Consider the following 17,866-nt stretch of genomic DNA (forward strand, 5'->3'; position numbering starts at 1 on the left):
TTGACCCACTTCAGAGATTTCTGGGGGGCAATGCAAATGAGACACTGCTGATGGAGTGAAAGTATAGACAAGGGACCACAATAATGGAGGAAGAGGTATCCCTGATACTCTGTGGATTTTTCTCCCCTGAGTCAGATAGTTCAGGTTTGACTGAAAATAGACTTAACTATTGAGCCCGATGGTTAGCAAAAACAAAAAGCATGGGTAGGTTTCTAAAGAAAGAAATATACTCATGGCCTGTTCTCTTACCCATTTTCATTCCTTCTTGGAGGAGGAAACACCAACCAGCCTAACAGTTAGTTGAGGGTGAGCAGTATGGGTGGGTGGACACTGATTTCCTTGTTTCCTCTTGACTCCATCACGTATCTATGGCACCCTGGATGGTCCCACTTCCAGGTTTAAACTAGGCCTGTGTATTCCCCTCCTGGAATCACTGTGTCATGATAATACAGGGAGGAGTTTGACTTCCCAGCGTCCCTTACTTAGTGTCTGTGTAGTCCTTTCTTGGCGACAACTTGATAGATGATTTTCTTTCAGGGCATGTACAAACAACGTTAAGCTTCTGTGACCCAAACTGCATGGGCTAGACTTATACCTTCCATTTTTCCTTACAGATGCTACTAATGTGAAACTAAACTACCTATCTTTTCACTGTCCTTGTAATTTTGGTTGTGTCTTTTTGGTGCCAGCCCATTTTGCCTCAGATTATTGTCTACTTGTTTCACAAATATCTTTTTAACCTAAGCATACAGATGCATTTTATGGTCATCTTCCTCCTCTTCATTTTCCTCTCCAACATCCTATTTGGAAGGAGGCTCCCTTGCCTTATTTCTTTCAGTGCTCTGCTTTCTTCCTCTTGTTTCCTGGCAGCTGGAAGAGTAAGTGAACACATTTCTCTATTCTGCAGTCATGTGCACATGGATACTGTCCTTTCCTCAGTCTTGGGTGCTGGGTCATGGAGAGTTTTTTCTTGAGCTGAGGGGGAGGACATCTTCCTTGTCCGTGGCTCAGACATAGTCTCTGGTCTTTTTATCTAATAAGTGCTACATTAGGATTTTAAGTCTACAAATGTCAACAGTATCTTGTTTCTCACTTGTCCCTTGTGAACAATGGTAAACTCATCTCAGAAGCTCACTGGGCCAAAGGTAAGATTTGGCATTTCTGGATTCCTTATTCAGATGTCAGTTAAAACCCATCATGCATCTGGTGGATGATATTCCTGGAGCTAAACTGGGGATGGACTATGGTGGTAAGGGGCAGGGGACTGCTGGCAATCACTGAGGCATGCAGTGATGAGGTCTCCATTAAAGGTTGTAGTGCAGGAGGAAGAGCAGGTATGGGTGTGAGAGACAGGGGGGAAGAATTCAAAGGGCTTCAAATTGGTGATAAAAATTGGTCCTAAGTATGAGCAAGCAAATGATATGGATTAAAAAGAAAGGAAAAGATGGAATAAAAAAATGTGGTTATAGGACAATAAGAATTTAAGAAAATATATAAAAAGGTGTCAAAAACAGTTTTTTGGATAAGATTTTAAAACTCTGCTTGCTCACACAATTTTTCTTCAATTGGTACTGCCCACATCTACCTGGAGGCTGACGCAGGTTTAGAGAAAGTCAACACTAGTTAGTCCAAAAAGGGGGAGGCTTTTGAAAGGAGCTGGGCCTTGTGTTTCCAAAAGCCTTCACCATAGAGCAGGTCAGTTGCTCTGAGATTATGGTTTCTGAGGTCTCTGTGCCCTAATCCATCCCGAAGTAATGAGCACCTTGAACCTTGTCTTCTTGGTGGTGCTTTCCCTGATTCCTCCCATCTTGTGTTCACCTGAAAGCAGAGCCTGAGATAAGGGCCCTGGGAGTGACTCCTGGAAGCAGGAGTGAGGGGCAGGGAAGAGCAGAAGCTGGTATACAGATGCTCTATGGAGGTCTTACTCCTGGGACTGTGGGGAAGGACTGTTCACTGAAGGGGAGGAGGCAAGTGTCTCTCTAGCGTATCTCCTCCCCTCCCTACCGATGGTCGAGGGTTGCCTCAGGGAATGTTGGTGACCTTCACTTCTGGGTTGAGCTGAAGCATGTTGACAGCTCTGGGCCAGAAAATGGAAAGACAGTGGCACTTGAGGTAAAACACTGTCAGCTTGTGGAACAGTCCACCGCAGCTGTGGTTGAAGTCATAGGCAGGATGAAGGGATGTGGCAGGGCATCCAAGCATTTGCCCAGCTAATAACCTTCTCCTCTGGGACCACCCCTGGCTTGCACCAACTACACCACATTGTACCAGTGCTGCTGTTCAGCTGATGTGTGCCAGGTGTCCAAACACGGAACTGAGAACCCCACGCCCCAAACCCATGCCAGCCCTCAGCCTCTCCCTGAAACCTGTGGATGATCCCATAAGCTAGCAAATAAAGAGTTAATTCCTGGCTCGGCAGGTCCCTGCTCTGTTCTGATTGGTCAGGGACCTGTGCCCCATTGGTTGTAAAATATTTTGAATATCGCTCCTGATTGTAATCATCTACCCACATGTCTGTCTGTCTCTTTCATCAGGTTGCGTGTCTTCCGGCAAGGACTGTTTATTTATTTTTATATTCTCATCACCCAGTAAAGGGCATGCCACATTTGGCGGCTCAATACTAGAAACAGGAATGGTATCAAAATAAAAATATCCACTTAATACCAAGGTTACCCAAAGCTTGGCTTAAATCAGATAATGACTATTGTGCATGTGGCTTATGACTACATTGAACAGTGAATATTTCAAGTCTTACTTTAACCTTGGGCATAATCTTATTCTAAACTGTAACCTAAATCCATTAAAAAGCTGGGTTTTGAAGATAATATCTTGCAAACTTTGGTTCTTTGAGAGTGGATATGATGTTTAGAAATGACCCAGATTTGTTCAGAGATAAGTCTGACAAATTCCAGTAGATTTTCAAAGTGAGAAAGACTGTTTTGATTATAAATAAGGTATATGACTCTGAAGTAATGAGTTTTGTTTCTTCTGTTGCTTTAAGCTTCACTGGAATGCATTTCCAAAGGATAAAGTCCAAAAATATTTTCAGCAATGGAAGATTTGCTAAAAATAAATGCATAGCCACAATGAGATGCCACCTTCAACCCATTAGGATGGCTAATATATTAAAAACAACAACAAAAACAGAAAATGACAAGTGTTAGTGAGGATGTTGAGAAGTTGGAATCCTTGTGCACTGTTGGTGAGAAAACAAATGGTGCAGCCACTGTGGAAAACAGTGCAGGGATTCCTCAAAAAATTAAAAATAGAATCAGCCTATGATCCAACAATTCTGCTTCTGAGTGTAGACTCATAGGAATTGAAAGCAGGGACTCAAAGAGATATTTGTACACCGTGTTCCTAGCAGCATTATTCACAATAGCCAAAAGATGGAAAATAAACCCAAGTGTCCATTGACAGATGAGTGGGTAAACAAAATAATATAAATACATACAAGGGAATATTTTTCTGCCTTAAAAACGAAAGGAATTCTGACAAATGCTACAACATAGATGAACAGTGCGGACATTATCCTAAGTAAAATAGTCACAAAAAGACAAAGACTGCATGATTCCACTTACGTGAGATATCTAAGGTTGCCACCTTCACAGAGACAGAAAGTAGAATGGTGGTGGCCAGAGGAAGTGGCGGGGCAGGGGCAGGGGGGGAGATGAGTTATTGTTTCATGTGTCCAGAGTATTGGTTTTGCAAGATGAAATGAGGTCTGTGGATGGATGGTGGTGATTGTTGCACAGTAGTGTGAATGACTTAATGACCCTGACTGTACACTTAAAAATGGCTAAGATAATAGATTTTATATAATGTGTATTTTCCCACAACTTAAAGAAAAGATAGACTTGAAAAAATATAAGTATACAGCTTCCCAAGGTGACTACTTTGAAAGGAAGCACTTGTTTGGATATTGAAGTATGTTTAATATGATCAGTCATAGGAAATTATGGCCACAATTCATCTATAGGTGAACACACACCACATTCTCAAATGCTGAGACACATCATTATCTTCTCTCACTTGTGTTAAATGGAGTCTATGTTTGTAGCAAGTGGGGAAAGCAGAGCATGATGGCAACATATCCTACTACCCATTTTCTTGCTTTTAAAGTTGCTAAATATCACTACTGTCCATTTCTTCCCTTGAGAAGGTGGTTAGGTATCTTTTCTGGTGCAAGAATGTCATAAGTCAGTGGGTCATTATCATTCCAGAATGTAGAATGACTCAGTAAATCCAACCAGTACATGCTGCTAAAATAGAAAGAAAGAGCCAGCTGTACTTCATGAAGATAAAAATCAGCCACCTAAAATTCAGTTTCCACTGTTAATTTGAGTTTGGGTCATGTGAAAGTGGGCAGAGTCCCTGCTCTTCCACCCTCTGTTCTCTTGGACATTCAGCTTGGTTGGAGACTCTTACTCCTTTAAGTCAAGATTTCTCAAGCTCAACACTTTTGACATTTTGGGTTGGATAATTGTTACAGTGGGCTGTCCTGTGTATTGTAGGATGTTTGGCAGCATCCCTGGCTTCTACTTGCTAGAAGCCAGTAGCAATGTCCTCACCCCCCATCCTGTAACAAACAAAAATATCGCTAGATATTGCTAAATGTCCCCGAGGAGCAACCCCACTCCCACCCACATTGAGAACTGCTGCTTTAAATGGAGGACAAACCACTCAGCACCTCTTTGAGAATAACATGACTTAAGTGGCAGAGAACTTTGCCACGTCTACCATGGCAGTGTAGAGCATTCTGCAAATGGTGTGGTTTTGTCAAATGCTGGAGGGAAACCCAGGCTTTTTACCCAAAGGCCATCCATGCCTCTTGTGGTGAGAGGCAGCTGTTAGCTGAAGTTTCCTACCCTTCTGTGACTTTAGTGTGGTTTAAGGACAGAGCAGAGACTTCAGGGCCATATGGTTCTGGGCTCAGATCCTGCTCTGCAGATAAGTTACCCAATCCGTCCGAGCATGGGTTTTCTCTGCATAAGTGGGGATTTCAAGCCCCATCTCATGGAAGAGTTGGGGGCAAAATGATGCCTGAGGATATGCTAATGACAAATCCTTACTTCCCCATCTTCTTCCCAAACCACCTGAGTCAGTTGTAGCAGACAGACCTGATCCTCTGCTCAGGTCCTTTTGAGTCCCTTTTACGTTTCCACGCACTCCTTCCCTAACATCTGTGTGCTTTGCTTTACAGGGGAGCTCAGGTGACTCTTCAGAGGATTGCCCTTGGGGCTACTGGAGCCACTTTGTGCCATGTAGAGAGAGGGAAGTGTTTAAGATTCACACCCTCTATGTCTCCCCGTGGGCAACAGCCAATTACTCACAGGTATAGAAATAGGAAGTCTCCATTCCTTCTCTCAAGTTGGGTCAAATTCTCAGGCATCAACTCCAGAACTCACCTCTGGATTCAGGGTGAGGCTAGAACTTTGCCCCAAATCACACCTGCTGGGCTTCTTCCTGTTCCCTGATGTGCTCCCCTATTCTCTTACTCAGTTTCTCCTGGGAGCACTTCTTCTATCATTTGCCCGCACATGAATCATTGACTCAAGGCCTGCTCTGGGGAACTGTTTAATCTGCAAAAATGGTCTCCGTCAATTCCTTCCTTCCCTATGCATGTCATTCCTTGCATTAAGAGGTGGATTCCAATTTCTCGCCCCTGAATCTGACCTTAGTGAGCAGGACTTAGTGACCTGCTCACCTAGTGGAAAGCAGCAGAATGATGTTCTGAGCCTGCTGAGACTAGGTCACAAGAAGCTGCCACTTGGGTCTCTTGCTTCCTCTTTGAACCCAGTCTCCACGCTGTGAATACCCAAGCCAAATGGGGAGGACACTTGTAGGTACCCCAGTCAACAGCTCCAGTTGAGCTTCCAGCCTATAGCCACCAATGACCACCAGCCATGAGGGAGACATCTTGGATGTCCAGCCCAGCTGAGCCTTCCAACAGCTCCAGCAGCATCTGACGGTCACTGCGTGATGGACACCAAGTAAGAGCTACCCAGGGGAGCCCAGTTAACCCACAGACTCATAAGAGATCCTACTAAATTGCTTTAAGCCATTAACTTTTCAGATGTTTGTTTCACAGCAATAGATACCTATAACAGGAACTGGACTGAAGACTCCAGTTAGAAGGAGATTCTCCCAGAGGACATAAGGTTGAGCAGAGATGTGCACACCTGCCCTGCTGGGCTAAGAAGAACATTCTCAGGGCAGCTCTGCATAGGTGAAAGGCAGTGCAAAAGTTGCCAGCTACTTGAGGGATGTGCAGGTAGTATGGACCCTGGTCTATTGTGTCCCCCCCTGCAGGATGGACTGGGGAGTGAGCCATTGTGTTCCTTGTGTGTTTTGTTCTGCTGAATCTCCCAGCAAGATGTTTATGTGTTGCTCCTTCCACAGTTCAGCTAATTAGCTGCTATGTCTGATTAACTGCTTGCCTTCTAAAAATGGGTCTGTGAAAATGATACTTCCCTGTTCAAGAGTTTTATTGGCTTTCTATGAGATGCTAGTGCTTCATGACAATCTTAGGCCCAAACCCCAATGATGCAAAGATAAATATCCCCCCAAAACGAGGTGTTGTTACCTGTGCTGGACAATCAACCGCACAAGCCACTTGCTCAAGCTGCTGTCTCTGCCTGTGTCCTGGGTTGATGTAAAGTGAGCTAAGTTTTAAGCTGCTATTTACAATGTAGTCAGAGATCTGATCAGAAAGTAGGCACATGGGGTAGAAGGAGTGGGTATGAAAGGGGTCCAAGGTGAGGTTTTGGGGACCAGGGAAGATGACTCACTTGACCCTGACTAATCTCGTGTGTGTGTGTGTGTGTGTGTGGTGGGGTTGGGTGGATGTGTGGGTGTGTAACCAAAACAATAAGAAGTAATGGAAAGAAACTGCAACAAAAAGAGTCTCTGTTTACTCTTTCACACCTTTTAAGGGCAAGACATATGCTAGAGGCTCAGATGTGGGGAGGAGGAATGGAGGCTCATTGTTTCTCTGCCCAGTCCAAAGAGCCAAGCAAGTCAGATTTGTCATCGGTAGAGGTGATGCTGGGTCATGCCATTGTCCTCTGGCTTCTGAAATCACAGGTCATGGGAAGGAGGAAATGAGTAAGAGGTTTTGGAGGTCAGATTGAACTTCTCCCTCACCTCAGGTTCTCCATCAAAGTGCAGCTCAACCCCCCAAACCAACCTTGTCACAACCTAGTAAGGAAAGTGAGGGCTTGAGCCAGAAGTGCTTAGCTTTGTTCACACATATCAAGATGAGATTAGGCCTAACGTGCCTCCAGGGATAGGAGGTAATGTAGTCACTACACTTCACAACTCAAGGAACATTATAATAGTCTATGTGAACTGTAGTTAGGCAGTGCACAACCTGTGCAACTGTGCTTAGTGGCCCTGGTGGAAAAGGAAACTGTATGGACTTCTGTAACTAGCACTGAGCTGGGGCCTAGAAGATGGTTTCTAACCTCAAAGCTGCTTGATCTTGCCACTGTTCTACTCAATAGCATCTTAGCAAAAGTCCTTAATAGCACTACACGTTCTGGCTCCTTACTACTTCTGTTTTTATCCCCAAAGTCTCATCCCCTCACTCACTCTGCTCCAGCCACACTGGTCTTCTTTCTGCTTTTCATATATACTGAGTGTTTTTCTTTCTTGGGGCTTTTTCCCTTCTACCTAGAATGCTCTTCCCACAGGTGTCTGCATGGCACACTTTATTCTGGTCCTGTGCTCAAATATCAGCTCTTCAGAGAAGCCCTTTCTTCACCACCCTGTCCAAAACACTGTCCCTAGCACTCTCCACCTCCACCCCAGCTTGGGTTTATATCATAGCACTTAACACCATGAGAAAGTATCTTGCATTCTCTTTGTTTGTGAAGGGCAGAGTCTTGGCTCTGTCTTTATCTTTAACCCTGAGAACAGTGCCTAGAATATAATAGAACTCCTCAAAACATATTGGATGAATAAATGAGAGAATGTTCCTCAGGTCTGCCGATTGTGTACTGCATGACCTCAGACAATTCAATTGGTCCTTTTGAGTAGCCCATCTGTTCCATGAGGAGATGACAGGACACCCTGCCTCTGCAGTCATGGCTGGGCGCTTTGCTTCTCCCCTCTTTGGGGCAAAGGACAATACAAAGATACTGGACCCTGCATAGGATGTGTGGAAGGATCTAGAAGGGGAAGAAAGAAGCAGCAGGAATGAAGACATGGAGAGTAAGGGATGATGTAGAAAATGCTGGCTCAAGACGACTTCCAGGCCAGATGGCATAAAAATGTCCTCCACGTTGGCTGTGTCAGAAGCAGGCAGAAAAGTCTCACCAGGGAGGGAAGAATCCAGCTTGGGCATGGCTCCAGAGTGGCCAGGGTAGTGGACAGTTGCACATGGAGTCCACAGATCCAGTACTGAATAACACTGAATCACATTATGGTAATTATGTCCTTATCAGTGCTCCCACTGATATGTGAAGGAGATAGTCCCCATCAGACACTGGTAAGCTTTACTCTCTCTTTTTAATCTCTGTAGTAAAGAGGTCACAGGCCTTAGGCCCAGATCCTGAAGCAGGCAAAATTTCCAGATAGAATTTAGTAATTTTGTTTTACTTGTAGTTATTTTTTGGGATTACCGTCCATTTATGGCAAATGACACAGAATTCCAACTTCTCTTGGAAAGCTGAAAAGTCTGGCAAGCCCAGATCTTCTTTCCCTCATGGCCACAATTTACTGGGATGAGGAGCAGCCCCTCACTTTAGGTGGGCAGTTCTCTCGAATCACCCCCACCTCATTCACTTTATAGAGAAATAAAGGCTGAGAGTTTAAGGGCTGGCCCCAGTGACATAGAATATGTCCAGGATTAAAGCTTAGGTTTGTTTGGAGAAGGGATTATTAATCATGCATAGGCATCAGCATCACCAGGGCAGTTTTTTAAAAAAAATGCATACCTGAATTGTTTAGAAGCCCTCCAGGTGTTTCTGATAAGCACTGCTTGGTTGGTTTATATTGTATTGACCTGTAGGAAGAGATGTCAAAAAGGTTAGCCTACTCACCTATACCCTTTCTCTATGGATCTGTTAGGTTTCTTTGATAGTAAGCAACAGAAAGTAACATTTATTGGTTTAATTTAAAAAATAACTTATTGGAAGGATGGTGGGTAGTTGATAGAATCACAGAAAAAGCTGACCAAGTGAGCTACGGGAATCAGCAGAACCATGAAAATCTTAGTCAAAAACTGGTGAGCTCTCTTGTTTGGGGTCTTTCCATCAGATGTCTCAGTTCTGTCTCTCCACTCGAAATTCTAATTTCCAGAAGAACCTCAACAGTCTCAGTTGAGTCATGTTCCTATCTCTTGGCCAAATGGGGTGGTGGGACATTTTGACCCATCAGGACCCCAGAAGAAAAACTGAGTTCTGTTACCAAGGAAAGAGGGAGAGATGCTGGGAAGGTATAAACAGTAAGTGTCTACTACATTTTGTGAGGGTCTCCTCAGATACAACTGAAACCATATAATGGTTTCCATTTGGCTTGTTTTAGGAGCCCTGGATGGAGGGTTAATCCTACTTGCAGATGGAAGCCTGAGTCTTTGAGATAATGAGATATAATTAGATTTTCAGGGGGAATCCTTGATTGACATTTTAATGGAACCTAAATTTCTTGACTTTTCTCTAAGACTTTGGAACTGATTTTCTTATAGGTTTAAGAGAAATCACCCGTCACTCCATTTGGAAGATCCACCTTAGTTTTTTGAGGCTCAGATAAGGAGATTTTTTTGTTTGTTTGTTTTCAGGCAAATTGATTCTTCATTTTTTAAAATTATGTTATGTTAATCACCATACATTACATCATTAGTTTTTGACTCAGATAAGGAGATTTTTATTTTGAACTTTGCCATGGTTCTCAGAACCTGTGCTAAACCAGTAACAGGATTGTATATTTCAAGGGATGAGCCTTTAGCTGGTGGGTCCAGGTGCTTCCTGAGTGAGGCTGATTTGAATAGCATACTTCTTGGGATGAGAAATGAATCTAAGCCTTTTCAAGGCAAGTTTTCTCTATAATGCTGGCTCTTGATTTTGGCACATCATTTACAACTAAAACTATGTGACTAATCTTGTTTCCTTTTTTGCTTAGGCTGCCAGGATATCTTGAATTATACCAACCGTGCAGGACTTTGTTGAGATCTTTTTCTTCTCAGCCCTTATATCCTGTTCTAATTCCTATGTTTTCCTGTTTCTGTTGCTTATTGCACTATTTTATTATGTGCATTTACTATGCCATCTTCATTCCCTTTGTGGAGAAAAGCTGGGTAGAAATAACATGACTCTCCTCTGATGGTTATTAGCTGGGCGTTCTCAGGAAATACGTTCAAAATCTTTGCACCTCAATTTTCTATAAACATCCTGCCAACTTCACTGGGCAGTTTTAAGGGTCAAATAAGTTGATGTGCATGAGAGGGATTTGTTCTGCAATATAATCCTACAAAGTATTATTAGGCGTTGTAGCAGCAACATGATTAAGGGTAATATTTGGCTGAGGCTCATGCAGATTTTACTTTAGTTCTGAAATTCAGCCAAGCAAAAGGAAAGGAAAAACCAAAGGGTGGGGTGGGGGGCCTATTTCCAAAATCAGGAGAGAGGGGCCGTCAGCTCTGGGCCTCTCTGAATTCACCTCACCCTTGGTTGGCTCTGTCTGCAGCGGCTGCAAAGCTGCTCTGGATCAGCCTTCTGCCATGAGTGCTGGTCTCATGGTACAACATGTGGGGTTCCTGAGCTGAGGGATTACAGTTTTCCTAGCAACATGTCCACCCCTGCCCTGAGAATGCGGGAGGCCTGTGAGATGGACTGCAGGCTTCTCTGCACACCAAGGCTGAGATGGGAGAGGCTGAGTCGTGGATCAGGGAACTGGCCAGCTCAGTGCTCCTCTGTCTCCCTACTGTCCCGTTGGTAACCTGAACAAATGAGTGGGAATAAAAAGAAGCCATTTTAAGGGCCTCTTTGCTTCCATAGAATCTATCTCATTCCATTGAAGAGCACATCCCATCTTTACCACGTATGAAAATATTGGAGAGTGACATCTCTCGACCTGTGACGATTATTTGCATTTCCCGGGGGTTAGGAATATCATATTTGCCTTTTAGAGAACTCTGGGAGGAGATTTTTCTCCTTTAATTGGGCTTGACAAAAGCGTCAACACCTTTGAAATAATCTCTTCCTCCTGGCCTGGGTTGATTTGGGAGATATGCTCCCATCAGTATGGACACTTCCCAAGCCTGCTCTGGGTCACTGTCAGCCACAGCACATCTAAGGGGAGGAGGGCACTGGTGAGTCTGGGGAACTGCCAATGGCGAGGTGGTAGGGGGCCATAGCTTGCCCTAACCATGAGCCACAATTCTTCAAAATCACGATTCTTAATTCTGCCTTCTCTCTCTTCAGTTAAAACTAGCCTTTGTTGGCCGAAGTAGAACATGGCTATGGGCACCCTGACCTGCCTGTCCACTTAGCTGCCTTTTAGACTAGTTTTCTTAAGGATCTGTTCCATGTTTATGTAGCAGGGGTAGGGGGCATTGATTTCCTAATAATAAAAGCCCTACATAATGAAAGATGAATTTATGCATTCCCACTGGATCAAAAGTTTGAAGAAACTCAACAAAAATATTTCTTACTTTTTGGTGGCTCTTCTTTGTAAAGGAATTAATTTAAATTTCTTGCAAGTAAATGCTGCATATTGAAAAAAAAATCAATAGGTTGGAAAAAAAGTCAAATAGGGCCATAAAATTTAAAAGATAAAACGGGAATTTGCTTCTTGCCCCCCCTCTGCCTTTTCATGACCCCAAATACCCAAAGGTTTCCACCTCTTGTTTGCCCTCCTAAACAATATATATATTATTATATGCATTAAGTTATTGCACTATTTCTTTTAAAAATTTTTGGTTCTTCCTTTTTTAAAAAGGAGATATAATTGACATAAAACATTGTATTAGTTTTAGATGTACAACATAACGATTTGATATATGCATGTATTGAGGACATGATCACCAAAAATAAGTTCAGTTAACATCCATCACCACCCATAGTTAGAATTTTTTTTTCTTGTGATGAGAACTTTTAAGATCTACTTTCTTAGCAACTTTCAAATATATAATACAGTGTCATTAACTATAGGCACCATGCTATACATTACATCCCCAGGACTTATTTATCTTATAACTGGAAGGCTGTACCTTTAGACTTCCTTTTGTACTATATCTTGATATGTCAGTTGGCATGCTATTTATTAACTTCTCTTATGATGGTTGAGAATTAAACATCCTACCATCACTTGCACTATTCCTTCCCCTCAATCTCAATACCACAACTTTTGGTTACTCAAATCCTTGTTTCCATTAAAACTATGAAACTCTCGCTCACTGATGGATCAAGTAGTGTAATATGATTATGTTTCAATACTTGAAAAAGTGCTCCACTTTTCCCCTTTGCTTAGTTGTCTATATGTCCAAGGCAATTCCTTCACCCCCAGCCCATGCCCAGTACGTCTGCAGATCTGTCAATCTCATCAACATTTCTCTCAAATCCATCAAATAACCTCTCATTCCCCTCCTAACTCACACTGCTGCTGTCTTCCCTGTGTGCCTCCCCATCCTAAATGCTTTTTAGGACAGTACAAATCCTTTATCCAGGCATGTCCTGTCACTCTCTGCTCTGATTTACTGCTGTTCCTTCTCTCTCTCTTTTAAGATTTATTTATTTGAGAGAGAGAGAGCACGAGTGGCAGAAGGAGAGGGAGAGAGAATCTCAAGCAGACTCAGAGCTGAGCATGGAGCCGATACAGGGCTTGATCTCACGACCCTGAGGTCATAACTTGAGCCGAAATCAAGAGTCGGACGCTTAACCAACTAAGCCACCCAGGCGCCTCTGCAGTTCCTTCTCTTTATGGGTTTATGATTTTGTCTTGCCAAAACACATTCTCCGGGAGCTTCCTGAGAAAGGATACATGGCAGATCTTTTTTTTTTTTTTTTTTTGAGTCATTGTATGTGACCATGTCTTCATCCTACCCTCATCCTTGACTGTTTGTCTGGATATAGAATCAGTTGGATGTTCTCACCATTCTCACCTTTGTGACCCTGGAGCCTAGAACAGTGTCTGGCACATGGCTGCCCCTCAAATCCTGCTGAGATGCCTGAATGGAGAGCTCAGAATTCCAGTCAGGCGCTGTAGACCCCAGAGCCAATCTGTCTGCGTGTCTTGCTGCCCTGCCAAGGTGGACAGCTAGATGGTTTAGGAGTTCCTAGCTCCTTCCTCACCTGGCCGTGGCCTCTTTGCTGTCAAAAAGTTCTAGGAAGTGTGCTTTAGCTGAGGAGAGCTCACTAGCCTTCAAGCAGGCATTGCTATGAGCAAACTTGTTGAGAATGTAGAGACAGGGTGGGGTAGTCTTACTAACAGATGTAGACCCTAGAACTGGATTGTCTGGGTTGGCACCCCAGATCTGCCCCATCCTACTTGCATGGTGTTGGCAAATTTCTTAACCTTTCTGTGCCTCAGTTTCCTCATCTGTAAGTGGGGAAAATGGTGGTCTCAACCTCATGAGGTTACCATGAAGATGAAATGAGAAAATTCATGAAAAACACTCAGAACAAGACCAAGCAGATAATAACTGCTCAATAAATGGTAGTTGATATCTGCCCTCAAATGTCCTGTCCCTGTCCCTGTCCATCTGATGCCCCATCCTTTTTTTTTTCAGCAAGATTCTTACATTTGAAATTTTATTCTAATTTTTAAAAATTTTTTATTGTTATGTTAATCCCCATACATTACATCATTAGTTTTAGATGTAGTGTTCCATGATTCATTGTTTGTGCATAACACCCAGTGCTCCATGCAGAACGTGCCCTCCTTAATACCCATCACCAGACTAACCCATCCTCCCACCCCCCTCCCCTCTAGGACCCTCAGTTTGTTTTTCAGAGTCCATCGTCTCTCATGGTTCTTCTCCCCCTCCAATTTCCCCCCCTTCATTCTTCCCCTCCTGCTACATTCTTCTTCTTCTTTTTTTTTTCTTTCTTAACATATATTGCATTATTTGTTTCAGAGGTACAGATCTGAGATTCAACAGTCTTGCACAATTCACAGCGCTTACCAGAGCACATACCCTCCCCAGTGTCCATCACCCAGTCACCCCATCCCTCCCCCCCAACCCCCCACTCCAGCAACCCTCAGTTTGTTTCCTGAGATCAAGAATTCCTCATATCGGGTGCCTGGGTGGCTCAGTTGGTTAAGCAACTGCCTTCGGCTCAGGTCATGATCCCGGAATCCCGGGATTGAGTCCCGCATCAGGCTTCCTGCTCAGCAGGGAGTCTGCTTCTCCCTCTGATCCTCCCCCATCTCATGCTCTCTCTCTCTCTGTCTCATTCTCTCTCTCAAATAAATAAATAAAATCTTTAAAAAAAAAAAAGAATTCCTCATATCAGTGAGGTCATATGATACATGTCTTTCTCTGTTTGACTTATTTCGCTCAGCATAATACCCTCCAGTTCCATCCACGTCGTTGCAAATTGATGCCCCATCCTTTTGTTCCTTGTTTCTTCGTTCTGCCCAACTGGTCAAGTAGCAAACATTTGGAATTTGGGATCAAAGAGTTTGAGCAGCTCACTAACAGTGTGACTGGAGACAAGTCACAGGTCCTCCCTGAGCCTCTGTGTCCTTGCCAGGACAGTGGACTCCTTCCTCAGCTGCCCATACAGGCTCTGGCTCCTGGGGAAGATACCAGTGTTCTTTAGAATCATTGCTGCTGCCCTGTTCACATGGAGGGGCCTGTGTGGCCACTGGGAATCCCTGCTGTACTCCTAGCCCGCCCTACTCCAGGGCCTGCTGGCCTGATTCCCAATAGGCAGAGGCTCTGTTTGTCTTCTGGCCACCGAGGTCCATGTGCCAGATCCACATGAAAGCCTGGACATGCTAGGAATTCACACCTCCCTTGTCTCTTCCCTCCTTCCCCAACTGGCTCACCTTCAAATCAAGACTGCAGGAGTTGGTGTAAAAATGCTCCAGCTCATGGGTGAATAATCTACCCGAGCTCCCGGTTTTCCCAGGGGTTTAAACCCTAGTGACCTGTAGCCAACTCATCAACACAGTACTATATATTCCCTAACTTCCCCAGGCTCTTATATTCCAAATAAACTGCTTGCACTTGAGTCCTTGTCTCAGGAGCTGCTTCATGGGGAACCCACATCTGATATAATTTACTAGGTGATGCTTCTCAGCTTCTTGGGGAGACTTACATTATAAATAGTGGCTTGAGGAAACTCTGTCTCCCTGGGGAAAGTTTGCTCCGACCCTGTAGGAAGGAACGAGTTTCAGCCTTGGGCCCTACTACTGCACAGGTATTTCTGATCAAAGACAGGATATGGCCCCCATGTGGGCAGGTGCAGGAGATAGCTTCTCCCACAGACATGTGAGGCCTGGACCATGTGAAGAAGGGCCTTACTCCAAGTGATGATGAAGCTTGGCACAAACTGGAGCCACCCCAGAGCATTTTTGCCTTCTGTCAAGGATCAGCCTTGGCACCCCTCATGCCCACCTGTCCATTGGCAAACCCCTGAAAGCAGATGGGCCTCCCAGGAGCCCTTGACCTTCCAGCTCATGCTGGGCCCTTTACAGTGGCCTTAAGGAGCAGGAGAGCTCAGGCTCAGGAGTAGGAGGTCATCATTGTACAACTGATTACGGGGCGGGGTGGTGGTGTTGGTTATTCTTTATTGGCTCCTTCAGGGTTAACAAGAGGGTGTGTGGCTGAGCCCTGCTATTTATTTTAATAACTGTCTTATATCTTGAGGGGGAAAACAGAGAAAGAGTTGAGCTGGGCTGGACTCTACCCAAGCTTAGCTTTGAGCCAAGTGTAGTCTGTGGCATTCTGGGGAGCTTGGTGGGCAGTGCGGAGGAGGCCTGGGCTGGTGCAGGAAGGAGTCTCAGGTAAGGGGGAAGAGGGAGTGACTCCTGCCTCCCCGAGGTGACCTACATCAAGGAAAGCCTCCCCTGTGTCATCTATTGCCTGCCCAATAAGAAATCCTGACTATCACATATCTTTTGACCATTTTGCTCCTTCTTTCTCTCCTCTACTCCTGCACCTTCCTACCAGAAGAACACATCACAAAGTTGCTCCTCAATTCAAACATCGGGATAGTCGGACATTCGATGAGTATTGTTTTCTTATGATCTGTGCAGGTGGGCTGTGTTGTCCTCAGGTCTGATTGCCAGTTCTTAGAAAAAGCAGGGTCCTCGTGTTGTGAGGAGCAGAGCTGGGGAAGGGACACTGGAGGCCATCTCCTTTGTGCCAAGGGCAAGAAGGCACTTCCTGAAAGCAGAGACAAGCTGTCACCTTGGGAAGTGTGCCTGTGTCCCCAGCAGGTAAAGACAGGATGTTCCGCTCAATGACCCGTTCCTCACCAAGGAAACAGAAAAGAGTAAAATAGCCAGCTTTTCTCCCATAGTGTCCAGGATCAGGGGGACCTTTGAAGTGTTAAAAAAATGATTAAAGACAATTTAGATGATACAAATTTAACTTAACACTTCCTCAAGTGGACAATCTCCTTTCAGACAACTGCAAAATGGGGCAGAGGACAGGACACTTTTATAGGATAAAGAGTAAAGAAGAAGGAAGAGAAAAATAGAAAATACCTGATGGGCTGGGGCCAGATGGTCAACCCTGTTTGGGGTGAAAAGGCCCAGAGTTGGCTTGGCATCTGGGGATTGGCTGGTTGGACAGACTGCATTTCTGGTCAAATAGAGCATTAACAGGGACAGGAGTTATCTGAGTTTTGGTTTGCTGACATGGCACCCCAGGCAAGAGAGGCTCTATCTTGGGCCTAGAAAGTTATTTTGACAGAAGAGATGACCAAGCTTGTCATTGGAGAGGATAGCTACAACACACCACAGTCACCATTTCTATGAACTTATACACTGTGACTCTATCTAGCACCTCAAATCTCCCCTTGCACCATGCTTACTGACTACCCTCTCCTCCCCTCCCCCCACCTGCCTTGTCCTCACACTCTGCCATGCTGGGTCCCAAGCCCATGAGTGCTCAACCAAAACACTCCTGATGTGGGTTAAGATGCAATTTTAACAAGTTATCCCATCTCCTGGGAGTCTTGCCCACCTGTTCCCAGCTTCAGGGAGGCCCCTCCAGCTCTAGAGAACCCATGGCTGGTGCCTGCTGAGCCTGCCAGGCCTACTTCCAGCAGCCCCAACACACCCTCCTGCCTCACCCTTGCCAGCCCTGTGGCTGCCCATATCCCCCTTCCTCTTCTCTCTGAAAGCCCTTTGGGATGTACTTCTCCAGTGTGCTGACCTCAGCCCAGCCTACTGACTCCTCTGGGCCTCATGCAGCCCATGGAGGAGTTTACCCTGCAACCCGAGCCTCCAGACACCACGCTGGCTGTCCCTCAGGGAGAGGTGTGGACAGTTTGTGTTGGGAGATTACTCAAACACCTCCCTCCACCACCATTCCCTCAGCTTCCTTTGCCTCAGCAGCCCCTGGTGGACTGACGACCTCTTACTGAGGAATTGCTTAGCTGATTTGCCTGTGCTTTGCTTCCTCATTCAGTGAAACTCCTTTGCAAGGATTCCTTTTCTTTTTTGGAGAGAGGTGTCCAAATTATCTTACTTAGGAAAGGAGATTTCTCTGGTATTATTTCAGTTGGGGCTTGCCTTTGTTTAAAAAAAGGATCCGTGTCTTTGCATTTGTCTATCTGAGGCAAAGAGAGGATAATACTATTAGTCCCTGAGCTTAGAGCTATTGGAGACATAGGATATGGAGATATATCAGATATATATTGCTACCTATGTCAGTTCTCCAATGTTGTGTAAAAAAACAACCTCAAGA

The sequence above is a fragment of the Mirounga angustirostris genome, unplaced genomic scaffold (assembly GCF_029215605.1).
Source record: "Mirounga angustirostris isolate CCGP_5_RB_7025 unplaced genomic scaffold, mMirAng1.0.hap1 SCAF_1, whole genome shotgun sequence".
In the NCBI taxonomy this organism is placed as follows: domain Eukaryota; kingdom Metazoa; phylum Chordata; class Mammalia; order Carnivora; family Phocidae; genus Mirounga; species Mirounga angustirostris.